The sequence below is a fragment of the Ornithorhynchus anatinus genome, chromosome 2 (assembly GCF_004115215.2).
Source record: "Ornithorhynchus anatinus isolate Pmale09 chromosome 2, mOrnAna1.pri.v4, whole genome shotgun sequence".
In the NCBI taxonomy this organism is placed as follows: domain Eukaryota; kingdom Metazoa; phylum Chordata; class Mammalia; order Monotremata; family Ornithorhynchidae; genus Ornithorhynchus; species Ornithorhynchus anatinus.
In genome coordinates, this window is record NC_041729.1 from 51047545 (window position 1) to 51060765 (window position 13221).

The 13221-nt window shown below is 44.7% G+C and overlaps 1 long non-coding RNA gene across 1 annotated transcript; it reads right to left on the reverse strand.

Moving 5' to 3' along the window:
• Positions 1–237: 237 nt before the first annotated feature.
• Positions 238–12828, reverse strand: LOC114809185. The gene is made up of 4 exons (XR_003756956.2): positions 12496–12828; positions 12281–12414; positions 1403–1487; positions 238–679 (listed from the first exon to the last, which is right to left on the reverse strand). It is a non-coding gene; the product is annotated as an uncharacterized LOC114809185 (long non-coding RNA).
• Positions 12829–13221: the final 393 nt, after the last annotated feature.

Below are 13221 nucleotides of genomic sequence, written 5' to 3' on the forward strand. Positions count from 1 at the left end.
TTCATACCATCTTGCCCTTTGCTTCTTCTTTTATGCTTAACTGAATTTCACTGTGACAGTTATATGGTTAATAGTGAGATTAACTCCACTAGACCCAAACTGGATCATAAGCCAAACAAATGCCTCTTGAGGGGATCCTACCTTTAACAGTAGTGCCACAGAAACAGTCTGGGTCTCTGGGTAATCAACTGACTAAAAAAAAATAAAAATCAGAGGCTACAAGTTCTAATTCTGGATCCGTTATTTATTGAAAATCTCAACTCCCGGTGATAGTATGAACACAACTTCCGACGTCAAGGATTATGTTCTTTGATGCATAGAGAACCAATCAAAAGGTGTATGCATGGCTGGAACTTCAATATTAAAAGGAAAACACCACTGCAGGCTAAGATGCGAAAAATGGTAAATCTCTCTGCAGGTAGGAGACTGAATGCTTAGAAATCTGTAGGGTCTTTTCATCATTATACGGAACATAGAAGAAATGGCACAGGATGTCAAGAAGCCACAGTGATCACCATTTTCAAGAAGAAAAAGTGAGAGAGCGGACTGTGCTGTCGGCTATATCACCGCTCTCCATTGTCGACCAGGTTCGTGCTAGAATTCTTCTGTTCAGGTTACTGAAGAATGAAGGTATTGCCATGTGATTCATAACCACAGCATAGTAGAGCAGACATGATCTCTGCAAAAAAGATACAGAAGATCTTTATCAATAAAAAGGATTTATATAATGATATTTGTTATGCACTCTGGGGCTCCCTGTCTGAGGGGGAGGGGGAGAGACAGGTGTTGAATCCCCGTTTTGCAGATGAGGCACAGAGAAGTTAAGTGACTTGCCCAATGTTAAACAGTGGGCAAGTGAAAGAACTATGATATAAACCAAGGTACTTTGACTCTCAGTTCTGTGCTCTTTCCAGTAAGCTAAGCTGCTTTAGTGGACATACGGAAAGCAGCGTGGCCTTGAGGATAGAATACGGGCCTGAAAGTTGTAAGGACCTTGGTTCTAATCCCAATTTCAACATGTCTGCTGTGTGACCTTGGGAAAAACACTGAACTTCTCCATATCTGTTACCTCATCTGTAAAATGGGGATTAAGACTGTACCCCCATGTGGGACGGGGACTGTGTCCATCCTAATTTGCTTGTATCCACTCCAGTGCTTAGTACAGTGTCTGGCACATAGTAAGCACTTAAACACCAAAAAACAAAGACCAAAAAATCCCCTCCCCCCCACAAAAAACCCCTCAAACAACCAGATTCAGGAATATAACCTTGGTAGATATGTATCCTCTGAGAGAACAGCACGGTTTTCAATCTCAGGTGATCAGACTAAAGATCTGCAAAGCCAAGGTGATGCCTTGCCTTTTTTTTTAAAAAAAATAAAATAACTGTGAGTTCCGTCATACCACAGAAGTCAGACTGGGCTTCTTGAGCAGTTTTTAAATCAGCATCACCTCAACTTCAAGTGAAAGGCAGGAGGTCCACCAAGTCCTGAAAAACAGTTAGTTAACTAAGATTGAAGCAATGTTCATTGCTTTCAGTCTCTTTAGTTGGAACATGTGAAGAAAATAGATGATAGGTGGATAACCAAGCAGCTGCCGTACGTGTTGCTAAAATATGGAATAAACAAGCATATAAAGCAGAACAAACATTCTGAAGGCAGAGTGACTTTTTTTTCAAACAAGGAGAAGCAGCATGGCCTAGAAGATTATGGGAGTCAGGAGGACCTGGGTTCTAATCCTGGCTCCAAAATGTGTCTGCTATGTGACTTTGGGCAAATCACAAATTCTCTGTGTCTCAGTTACCTCATCTGTAAAATGGGGATTAAGACTGTGAGCGCTGAGTGGGACTGGACTGTATCCAACCTGATTACTGCCTCAGTGGAAAGAGCCCGGGCTTGGGAGTCAGAGGTCATGGGTTCTAATCCCAGCTCTGCCGCTTGCCAGCCATGTGACTATGGGCAAGTCACTTCACTTCTCTGTGCCTCAGTGACCTCATCTGTAAAATGGGGATTAAGATTGTGAGCCCCACGTGGGACAACCTGATCAACTTGTACCAGAGCTTAGAACAGTGCTTTGCACATAGTAAGTGCTTAACAAATACCATTATTATTATTATTACCTTGCATCTACCTAGTGCTTAGTACAGTGCCTAGAACATAGTAAGTGCATAGTAAATACCATTTAAAAAATATGACAGACTGTCAGAAGGCAACTGTCAGAAAGTTCATTCTAGAATGTGGCATACAAAAAAAAGAGTTGATCTCCTTGAACAGAAGGTTGGGGATAATCACAATTATAACAATAACAATTATCCTTAAACAAATATCACAATAATAACAATAATTACCTCTAAACAAATACCACAATATTATTATTATTATTACTGTGGTGTTTGTTTAGTGCTTACTATAATTCAGCACGGTGCTAAGTGCTGGGTTAGATTAAAGATAATCGGGTCCCACGGAGGCTCACAGTCTAAGTAGGAGGAAGGATGGGTATTAATAATGTTGGTATTTGTTAAGCGCTTACTATGTGCAGAGCACTGTTCTAAGCGCTGGGGTAGACACAGGGGAATCAGGTTGTCCCACGTGGGGCTCACAGTCTTAATCCCCATTTTACAGATGAGGTCACTGAGGCCCAGAGAAGTGAAGTGACTTGCCCACAGTCACACAGCTGACAAGTGGCCGAGCCGGGATTCGAACCCATGACCTCTGACTCCAAAGCCCGTGCTCTTTCCACTGAGCCACGTTGAATCTCCAGCTTGCAGATGAGAAAACTGAGGCCCAGAAAAATGAAATGACTTGCCCAACATCATTCAGAAGTAGCAGATCTGGGATTAGAGCTTCCCCTTTTCCCTCTGCTCCCTCTCTGCCCCCCCTTTCACCACCCCTCAGCCAAGTCCCCTTTCCCCTCTTTCCCTCTGCTCCTCCCCTTCTCCCTTCCCCTCCCCTCAGCACTGTGCTCATCTGTATATATTTTTATCAGCCTATTTATTTTGTTAATGAGGTGTCCATCCCCTTGATTCTATTCATCGCGATTAAGTTGTCTTGTTTTTGTCCGTCTGTCTCCCCCAATTAGACCGTAAGCCCGTCAGTGGGAAGGGATTGTCTCTCTCTGTGGCCGAATTGTACATTCCAAGTGCTTAGTACAGTGCTCTGCCCATAGTAAGCGCTCAATAAATACTACTGAATGAATGAATGAATGAATTAGAGCTCAGATCCTCTGATTCCCAGGTCCATGAGCTTTCCACTAGGGATCACCAAAAGCATCAGAGTTGAATAGGGTCTCTGCAAGCTAATGCGTCAATTTAGCAAAAGATAATCTTTACATTCAGAGTATACTACGGATTATATCAATCACACCGACCTGCAGGCGTTGGTAATAATTCATAGTCGGTAGCATCATCTTCTAATATAAGGGCAGCCCCATATACTGAACAGGGAAGCAGTGTTGCCTAGTGAATAGAGTACACCTGGGAGTTAGAAGGATCCAGGTTCTAATCCCTCTCTGTCATGTTTCTGCTGGATGACCTTGGGCACTTAACTTCTCTGCGCCTCAGTTACCTCATCTGTAAACGGGAATTAAGACCGTGAGCCCCAGTAGGACATGGACTGTGTCCAACCTGTCTTGTATCTACCCACCCAGTGCTTAGCTTAGTAGAAAGAGCGCGGGTTTGGGAGTCAGAGGACATGGATTCTAATCCCGGCTCTGCCACTCGTCTGCTGTGTGACCTTGGGTAAGCCACTTCTCTGTGCCTCAGTTACCTCATCTGTAAAATGGGGATTTAAACTGTGAGCCCCACGTGGGGCAACCTGATTATCTCGTATCTACCCCAGCGGGCTTGGCACATAGCAAGTGCTTAACGAATACCATTATCATTATTATCACAGTGCCTGGCCATAGAAAGTGCTTTATAAATACCATAAAAAGACATGATCCTGACTACCTCCTATTGTCAGTTTTCTAATCTCTTAAAGGGTAAAATTATATTTGTTTATAGTGTATCAGTTACAGAAGAGAAAGAATCCATGAAGTAAAGAATGCACAACTTCCCACTTCTCACTCTAGGCTATGAGGCTGTCCATCACCTTGCTCCCTCCTACCTCTTCTCCCTTATCTCTTTCCACTGCCCACCCCGCACTCTCCGCTCCTCCGCCGCCCACCTCCTCGCCGTCCCCCATTCTCGCCTATCCCGCCGTCGACCCCTGGGCCACGTCCTCCCGCGGTCCTGGAACGCCCTCCCTCCTCACCTCTGCCAAACTGATTCTCTTCCCCTCTTCAAAACCCTACTTAAAGCTCACCTCCTCCAAGAGGCCTTCCCACACTGAGCTGCCCTCTTCCCTCTACTCCCTCTACCCCCTCCCCACCTCTCCTCAGCTAAACCCTCTTCTTCCCATTTCCCTCTGCTCCTCCCCCTCTCCCTTCTCATCCCCTCAAGTACTATACTCATCTGCTCAACTGTATATATTTTCATTACCCTATTTATTTTGTTAATGAGATGTACATCGCCTTGATTCTATTTATTTGCTATTGTTTTAATGAGATGTTCATCCCCTTATTTCTATTTATTGCTATTGTTCTTGTCTGTCTCCCCCGATTAGACCGTAAGCCCGTCAAAGGGCAGGGACTGTCTCTGTTACCGACTTGTACATTCCAAGCGCTTAGTCCAGTGCTCTGCACATAGGAAGCGCTCAATAAATACTATTGAACAACCAATCCGTGGGATTTATTAAGCACTTATTGTGTGCAGAGCACTGTACTATGCTCTTTGAAGAGTACAAGGCCTAGCTCTTTGAAAGTTGGTAAACTCCAATCCCTGCCTACAAGGAGTTTCCAGTCTACAGGAGAAGCTTACAGTCTAGACACAGAATTCAAACCCAAGGGGGAGAAGAGGTCCTGCAATTTTGTGTAGTTCACCAGTTCACCCAAGTGAGATATATTTTTATTATTATAACAACTATTGTGGATTGTTAGCACTTACTATGTGCCAGACACTGTACTGAGCACTGGAATGGATAAAGGAAATCAGGTTGAATACAGTCCCTGCCCCAAATGGGGCTCACAGTCTTAATCCCCATTATACAGATGAGGTAACTGAGGCCCAGAGAAATTAAGTGATGTACAGGGCTCTGCACACAGTAAGCACTCAATAAATACGACTGAATAATTGAATTTGCCCAAGGTCACATAGCAAACAAGTGGCAGGGCCAGGATTAGAATCCCAGGTCCTCTGACTCCTAGGCTAAGCTGTTTCCACTATATGGGAGTGAAACTCTGTTTCAAATTTGGGGAGTTATTTAAATGACTTGAAAGTTCTGAGGGTGTTGGGGAGTTAATGTTTTTTTTACACCAGCTTTTCAATTCCATAAACCCTGAAACATACAGTAGTATCTGAAATATCTGTCTACTCTGGCACCTGAACAATCTTTTGCGAAATTGTCCTATGTGTGATGCAAAATACCCCATTTTCTTACATTCTGATATTTTCAGTGTTCTTGTAAAAACAGTTGTAGGGTAAGCGCTACCTACAGAAAAGATTTACAGCAAAATTAATACTGACCTCTTTTTTTGTGTGTGCAGACAATATCTTGGTTTGTTGACTTGAGAGCTAAATGTTATGCTGGAGAAAGTTGAGGTCAACATTTGCTTAGCTGGGCAATGAATCCTGATGTTTTCCCAAAGGGAAAGCTGTTACTAGTTGCTTCCTTATGCAAATCTTTGGGAGAAAAAAAAAAAAAACTTCTGATGTTTTCGACAGGTTCCTTTTGAAATGCAAATTGCTGTGGTAGAGGCAGGTTTTGCTACTTCAAGAGTGCTTTCACTGAGCCAATGTGACATGGAGACTTTAAAACCAATAAATGGGAGGTGAGCCTGTTAATGGGGAAAAAAAGGGCATATCAGAGACTAACTTTTCAGAAATAACCGAGCCAAAGGAAGAGCCCTCCTATTTTTCCAAAGCTCTTCACAGGGATGTCAGGGTGCCCTATGAAATCAACAGTTTGCAAGAGGGAGGGGAGTTGGGGACCCTCCCCCACCAGGTCACACTGCAGTGCAGCCAATATGTGCCCTTGACAGTGGAAATGCTAAACCACTTGGAGATAAGCAGCAGGTTTTTGAAGAAATGTCGTATCCAATAAGGAACATCGTCGTTGCGCTCCCTCCATTTCAAATTGTGTTTTTAGGCTTAGTGGATAGCGCACGGGCCTGGGAGTCAAAAGGTCATGGGTTCTAATCCGGACTCTGCCACTTGTCTCCTGTGTGACCTTGGACCGGTCTCTTTACTTCTCTGTGCCTCAGTTACCTCTTTGGTAAAATGGGGATTGAGTCTGTGAACCCCAAATGGTTCAGGGGTTGTTTCCAACGCGATTTGCTTGTACTCACCCAAGTGTTTAGTACAGTGGCTGGCACACAGTAAGTGCTTAACAAATACTAAATTATTAGAATCATGCTGATGTTTAACAATTTCTTTGTGCATTTTCCTGGACCACAAGAAGTATAGAGAAAGACAATTATGAGACAGATAACTGCTCTCCCCCACTTCAAAGCCTTATTGAAGGCACACCTCCTCCAAAAAGCCTTCCCTATGCCCCATTTTTCATCCCCTACTCCCTTCTGCATCTCCCTGACTTGCTCCCTTCCCTCATCCTGCCTCCCTGCCCCGCAGCACTTATGTACATATCTGAAATTATATTTGTTTGTATTGATATCTGTCTCCCCCTCTCCCAGACTCTAAGTTCACTGTGGGCAGGGAATGTCACTCTTTCTTGTTGCACTGAATTTTCTCAAGTGCTTAGTACAGTGCTCTGCACACAGCGAGCGCTCAATAAATCCGACTGAATGAAGGAATAAACTCTGTACTGCAGCTTCATGGTCCAGCAGACTGATAGTCAACCGAGCTACTCCCAGGGCCTCATTCTCATCTCTCTTATCTCTGATCTCTTGCCCCCTCCCATCTTCCTTCCTAGAATTTGCTCCCTCTTTACATCCAAAACATCCCAGCTCTTCCCACCTTCAGAGCCCTCTGAAATCACATCTCCTCAGGAGGCTATCCCTGATTAAACTCTAATAAACCTATCTGATCTCCCCAACGACCACTTCAGCTTTTCCATGCCAATTAAGAACTTAAGTACTCACATGCCTCCCCTCCCACAAACCCCAGAACCTTTGTGTGCTAACGTGGCTCAGTGGAAAGAGCCCCGGGCTAGGGAGTCGGAGGTCATGGGTTCGTATCCCACCTCTGCCGTTTGTCAGCTGTGTGACTGTGGGCAAGTCACTTGATTTCTCTGTGCCTCAGTTCCCTCATCTGTAAAATGGGGATGAAGACTGTGAGCCCCATGTGGGACAATCTGATTACCCTGTATCTATCCCAGCACTTAGAACAGTGCTCTGCACATAGTAAGTGTTTAACAAATACTGACATTATTATTATTAGAGCACGGGGGCCTCAGAGTCAGAAAGACCTGGTTTCTAATCCCTACTCTGCCACTTGTCTGCTGTGTGACCTTAAGCAAGTCACTTCACTTCTCTGGGCCTCCATTACTTCATCTGTAAAATGGGGATTAAGACTGTGAGCCCCATGTAGGACGAGGACTGCGTCCAATCTGATCGCTTTGCAACTATTCCAGTGGTCAGTACAGTGCCTGGCACACAGGAAGCACTTAAATACCACTTAAAAATGACTTGATAGTCTATTACTTCCTCCTATCTGTAATTAATAATAATAATAATGTTGGTGTTTGTTAAGCGCTTACTATGTGCAGAGCACTGTTCTAAGCGCTGGGGTAGATACAGGGTAATCAGGTGGTCCCACATGAGGCTCACAGTTAATCCCCATTTTACAGATGAGGTAACTGAGGCACAGAGAAGGCTGATGGTATTTGTAAAGCGCTTACTCTGTGCCGAGCACTGTTCTAAGCGCTGGGGTAGATACAAGGGCATCAGGTTGTCCCACGTGGGGCTCGCGGTCTTCATCCCCATTTTCCAGAGGAGGGAACTGAGGCCCAGAGAAGTGAAGTGACTCGCCCACAGTCACACAGCTGCCAAGTGGCAGAGCCGGGATCCGAACCCCTTACCTCTGACTCCGGCCTCTTTCCACTGAGCCACGCTGCTTCTCATAAGTGTGTGTCTCTCCGGGAGAATGTAAGCTCCTTAAGGGAAGGGATCAAAATTTCAATGCTGAGGAGGTACTAGGGAATGAAGTAGGCGTGCGGCAAGGGGTCAGTCAGGGAACGCGTCGGGAAAGAATCGATTTTGATTAGGGTTTCGAAGAGAGGGCTGTCGTGTCAGTGTGGAATTGGAAGCCTACCCCATGGAATGGGGTCAAGGGGAGCTTAGAGGTAGGGGAGTCAAATAGAAGGGACAGGAAGGAGACTGGCTTGGGCAATGGAGAGAACGGGTAGAGCCGGGAAAGAAGACGACCAAGGTGGAGGGATCCAGCTGGTGGAGAATCTAAGAGCGAGAAGTTTAAATCTGATGCGAGGAGTGAATGAGCGCCACTTTAGGCTACTGCAGATAAAAGAATGATGGAACTCAGCATTTCAGAAAGGTCATTCATGCTGCTGTGGTAGAGGCGGCACGGCCTAGTGGATAGAGCCCGGGCCTGGGAGGCAGAAAGTCATCGGTTCTAATCCCGACTCTGCCACCTGTCTGCTGTGTGACCTTGGGCACATCACTTACCTTCTCTGTGCTACGGTTACCTCATCTGTAAAATGGGGATTGAGACTGTGAGCCCCAAATGGGACAGGGACGGCTTCCAACCAGATTTGCCTGGCACAGAGCAAGTACTTAAATACTAATATTATTATTAATATTGTTATTAGGCTGGAGAGGAGAAGCAGAGTGGCCTAGTGGAAAGAGCACAGGCTTGGGAGTCAGAGGACCTGAGTTCTGATCCCAGCTCTGCCACCTGTCTACTGTGTGACCTTGGGCACATCACTTACCTTCTCTGTGCCTCAGTTACCTCATCTGTAAAATGGGGATTGAGACTGTGAGCCCCAAATGGGACAGGGATGGCATCCAACCAGATTTGCTTGTATCCATCTGAGCAGTTAGTTCAGTGCCTGGCACAGAGCAAGTACTTAAATACTATTATTATTATTAATATTGTTATTAGGCTGGAGAGGAGAAGCAGAGTGGTCTACTGTGTGACCTTGGGCACATCACTTACCTTCTCTGTGCCTCAGTTACCTCATCTGTAAAATGGGGATTAAGACTATGAGCTCTATGTGGGACAGAGAGTGGGTCCAAACGGATTATCTTATATCTACTCCAGAGCTTAGTACAGTGCCCGACACATAGTAAGCGCTTAAATACTATTAAAAACTGCTTACGGGCTGTTGTATGTACGAAATAACAAGGGATAGCCTCCTGAAGGAGATGTTGAGGTCGTGGCAGTGACAACGGAGAGGACTGGAAAGAAATGAAGAGATCATTTAAATGTTAGAGGAAAAAACCTGAAGAACCTGGTGACAGTTTGAAGATGGAGGCACAAAAGGTGATTTCAAGATATGGCAGTGTGGGACAGGGAGGATATTGGTGGGAAAGTTTAGAAGAGTGGGGGGTTAGGAGGAAATATCCCCTGTAGAAGAAAATACAAAAAAACTCACAAAGTTTTAAGTGCTGGCAAGACTTCCAAATACAAATGTCCTGGAGGCAGGAGGAAATCTGACACCAGAGTACAGTTGAGGAATCAGGGTTTGAAGTACAAATTTGGAAGTCTCACAGCCGAATCCCAGATGTGAAGGGGCAGAGAGTTCCAGGCTGGACCAAATACATAAACGAGAGAGTGCAGAGATGGGAGAGGAGGGAACGAGCCAGTGGGTGGGGTAGCCTGACGGGAACAAAAATACCACAGAGCATCAGGGGGACCTCAAGCATATTGTCACGGCAAACTACGAATGGAGGAAAATGATGGGCGGACCGTTGTCGGGAACATTCCACATCCAAATTGCCTATACGATGATTGTGTTGAAAAGTGCTCTCCAACCCGAGGTAGCTAAAAGTTAGTCTCCCAGAGAATTAAATCATCTGCATGGAACTCTGCAGCCATATTACAGTGGCTCTGTTGGAACTGGAAGCCTAAAACTCCATCCTCAGTATGAACAACTGGGCATTTCTCTATGATATTTTCTATCACACAATTGTGAAGACAGCAGGCATGATCAGAGTTTCAAAAATTAGTCTGATGCAAATTTCCCCAAAATAAAATGTCTATTTTGCCACAAAAGGATTATTGCACCACAGCCTTGCAGCACCTAAAAACTCACTTAACGGTGGGGTTTACAGACACTTGCACTGTGATACACAATTCAAGTTAAGATAAAGGTGGCGATAGGGCGAAGCAAAAGGGAACAGGGGCTACCCAGACTGGCACAAACCCAAAAATTTCTACACATCATTAAAGATGTTTTATGGCAGTCTGGACATCCAATCTGATGATCTTGTACCTATCCCAATGCTTAGTGTGCAATAAATGTCAAAAATTAATATATGACCCTCTACATTCATTCATTACATGCCTCCACAACCCCTCCAAAGAGTAAAGACAACTATAATCTCATCACAGAGCAGAAGGGAATCCTGAAGAGTTAGGAATAAGATTTTCCACTCTCCTCAAAACTACTGTGGAAGATGAGGCCCTTCAGAACATAGAAAAAAATCTTCCAACAGGCCAAGACTCTTGAAGAAGTCACCACAGCAGAGTCATAAACAGCGGCAAAGCCCTCGGACCTGAGGCCGCACCCAAATCTGGATGCAGATAGGACTTTGAAGAAACTCCAAGCCTCACAAGGAGTCCAAGCTCCCTTACAATTTGTGTAGCATCTTGATTCCTTCTTCCTCCAACCTGCCTGCACCATACCAGCAAAAGCACCGCCCCGTGTGCCCACTTATGCTCTCAATAAATGCCATAAATTGTTTGATCAGGATTCCCAGACCAAGAAAATCACCGTTGTCACTTTCCCCTAGTGTTAATTCTGCTTTTTTACAGATGCACCTGAGAGAGACTGGAAAAACATTCTCTGCCATCAGTAGATGGGTTTTAGCCAAAGATGGGGCCAGTAAGGGCAGACACGATTTGAGAGGAAGATTTAGTCCTGATATTTGTTTTTCTTCTAACCATTTCTAAGGCAGTTCATGTTTGAAATGGACTCTACCTGATTTTTATTAGTCATTTTCCCCACCCCTTTTCTTTTCACCAGTAGGTGAACATTGCAGATCAATGTGGTCCCCTTAAGTCGAACAGCAAAGCCCAGGAGCTGGGATTCATTCATTCCATCATATCTATTGAGCTCTTACTATGTGCAAAACACTGTAGTAAGCACTTGGGAGAATACAATATAACAAGAAAGAGATCCGTTCCCCGCTCGCAATAAGAGGGAAATGGATTTTAATATAAATAAAGCATAATGGATAAAAACTGGTTTCCCTATCAAAGCCCTCCTTAGAGGAGCACGGAAATTTAAATCAGTCTGTGAACTGAAAGTTTACCCCTGGTTTCCATTTCTTTTAAAAAATGGTATTTAAGTGCTTATTATGTGCCAGGCACTGTGCTAAGGACTTGGGGGGATACAAGCCAATCAGGTTAGACATAGTTCAGGTCCCACATGGGGCTCACAGTCTCAATCCCCATATTACCGATGAGGTAAGTGAGGCCCGGAGAAGATTAGTGACTTACCCAAGGTCACGGAGCAGATGAGTGGTCAAGCCGGAATTAGAACCCAGGTCCTCCCGACGCCTAGGCTCGTGTTCTATCCTCTAAGCAGCGTGGCATAGTGGATAGAGTGTGAGCCTGGGAGTCAGAAAGTTGTGGGTTCTAATCCTGGCTCCACCACTGGTCTGCTGTGTGACCTTGGGCAAGTCACTTTGCTTCTCTGGGCCTCTATTACCTCATCTGTAAAATGGGGATTGAGACTGTGACCCCCATGTGGGACAGGGATTGTGTCCATACTGATTTGCTTATATCCACCCCAGCTCTTAGCACAGTGCTTGGCAGAGAGTAAGCTCTTAACAAATACCACAGTTATTTTTACTGGGCCCTGCTGCTTCTCAATTTTTGCAGAACTCTGCTGAACTTGCATTTAAGCCTACTCCCCAACCCCTCACCCATGGCCAAACGGCACCACCACAACAACCCACTTTTTCATGTTCCGGCCCAAGCTTTTCTGCACTTAAAGCCTTTGTGGGTTGTAGGGAATGAGGCTGCAGAGAAGAATTTCCATTATTTCAGAAGAAGAAAAGAATACCTCAAATCAAATCAATCAATTGGAGTTATTCAGTGCTTACCGTGCGCAGCACACTGTCTTAATTGCTTGGGATAGAGTTGGTAGGCATGCTCACACCCCTTCGGAAGGCTACACTGCAGCATAGAGGAGCTTACTGTTTCTCCAGAAGAGTTGGTACCACGGAAGGTCATCTCACTGATGAGTCAAAACAGAATTCTTTTCAGAAGCAGCACGGACACCACAGCTGGAGTTCCACAGTGGAGCAAAATTATTTACCTCCTGAGTGTTAGTTGTAGAATTCGCTCTTCTTGGGTCTCATTGAAGCTGATTGTAAATTCCAAAGGAACACAAACTTTAGTGAAGCTCCCATTCATCTGGATATGGTTTTAGTTAACAAATAAACTGGAAAAAAAGGGGTACATCGATTGGCCTGTGAGACGAGATCTCAGAGAGATCTTCTACTGTTAGGTCTGCCAGTTCCATTTATGGAAATTACTGAAGGTCATTTTCAGGCTGGGTGAGTCCTGGAGAAATCCAGAGCCTTGTGTGTGGGTAAAGATGGAATACAGTAAAATGAAGCTCAACATAAACTTGGCAAACATCCTGCTCTCTCAGACAAACCCCTTTCTCCATCCCCTCCCTCAGCTGTATTAGGTTTAGTGTTTTTTAGGATGTTCTCCGGGATTTAGGAGCAATTAAATTTTAAAAAGCTATGGAACTAGGAGAAAAAATAATACCTGGAATCTGTGGAGGGTGATTATTTCCACATTTCTTACCTCATTTTGTTTTGACATTATTGCTGTGAGGGAGGAGAAGGAAGGCATTATTATTCCTCTCTTATAACTGAGGAAACTGAGGCATCGAGAGGTTAAGTGGTACAGCAGGCCGGGGCGAAGTAGGGACTAAAACTCAGAATCCCTGTCTCCCAGACCTCCTTTATTTCCACTATAACCTAAGCTGACCTAGCAGCAGTGCTCAAAAAACAAAAACAAAAAAAAATTT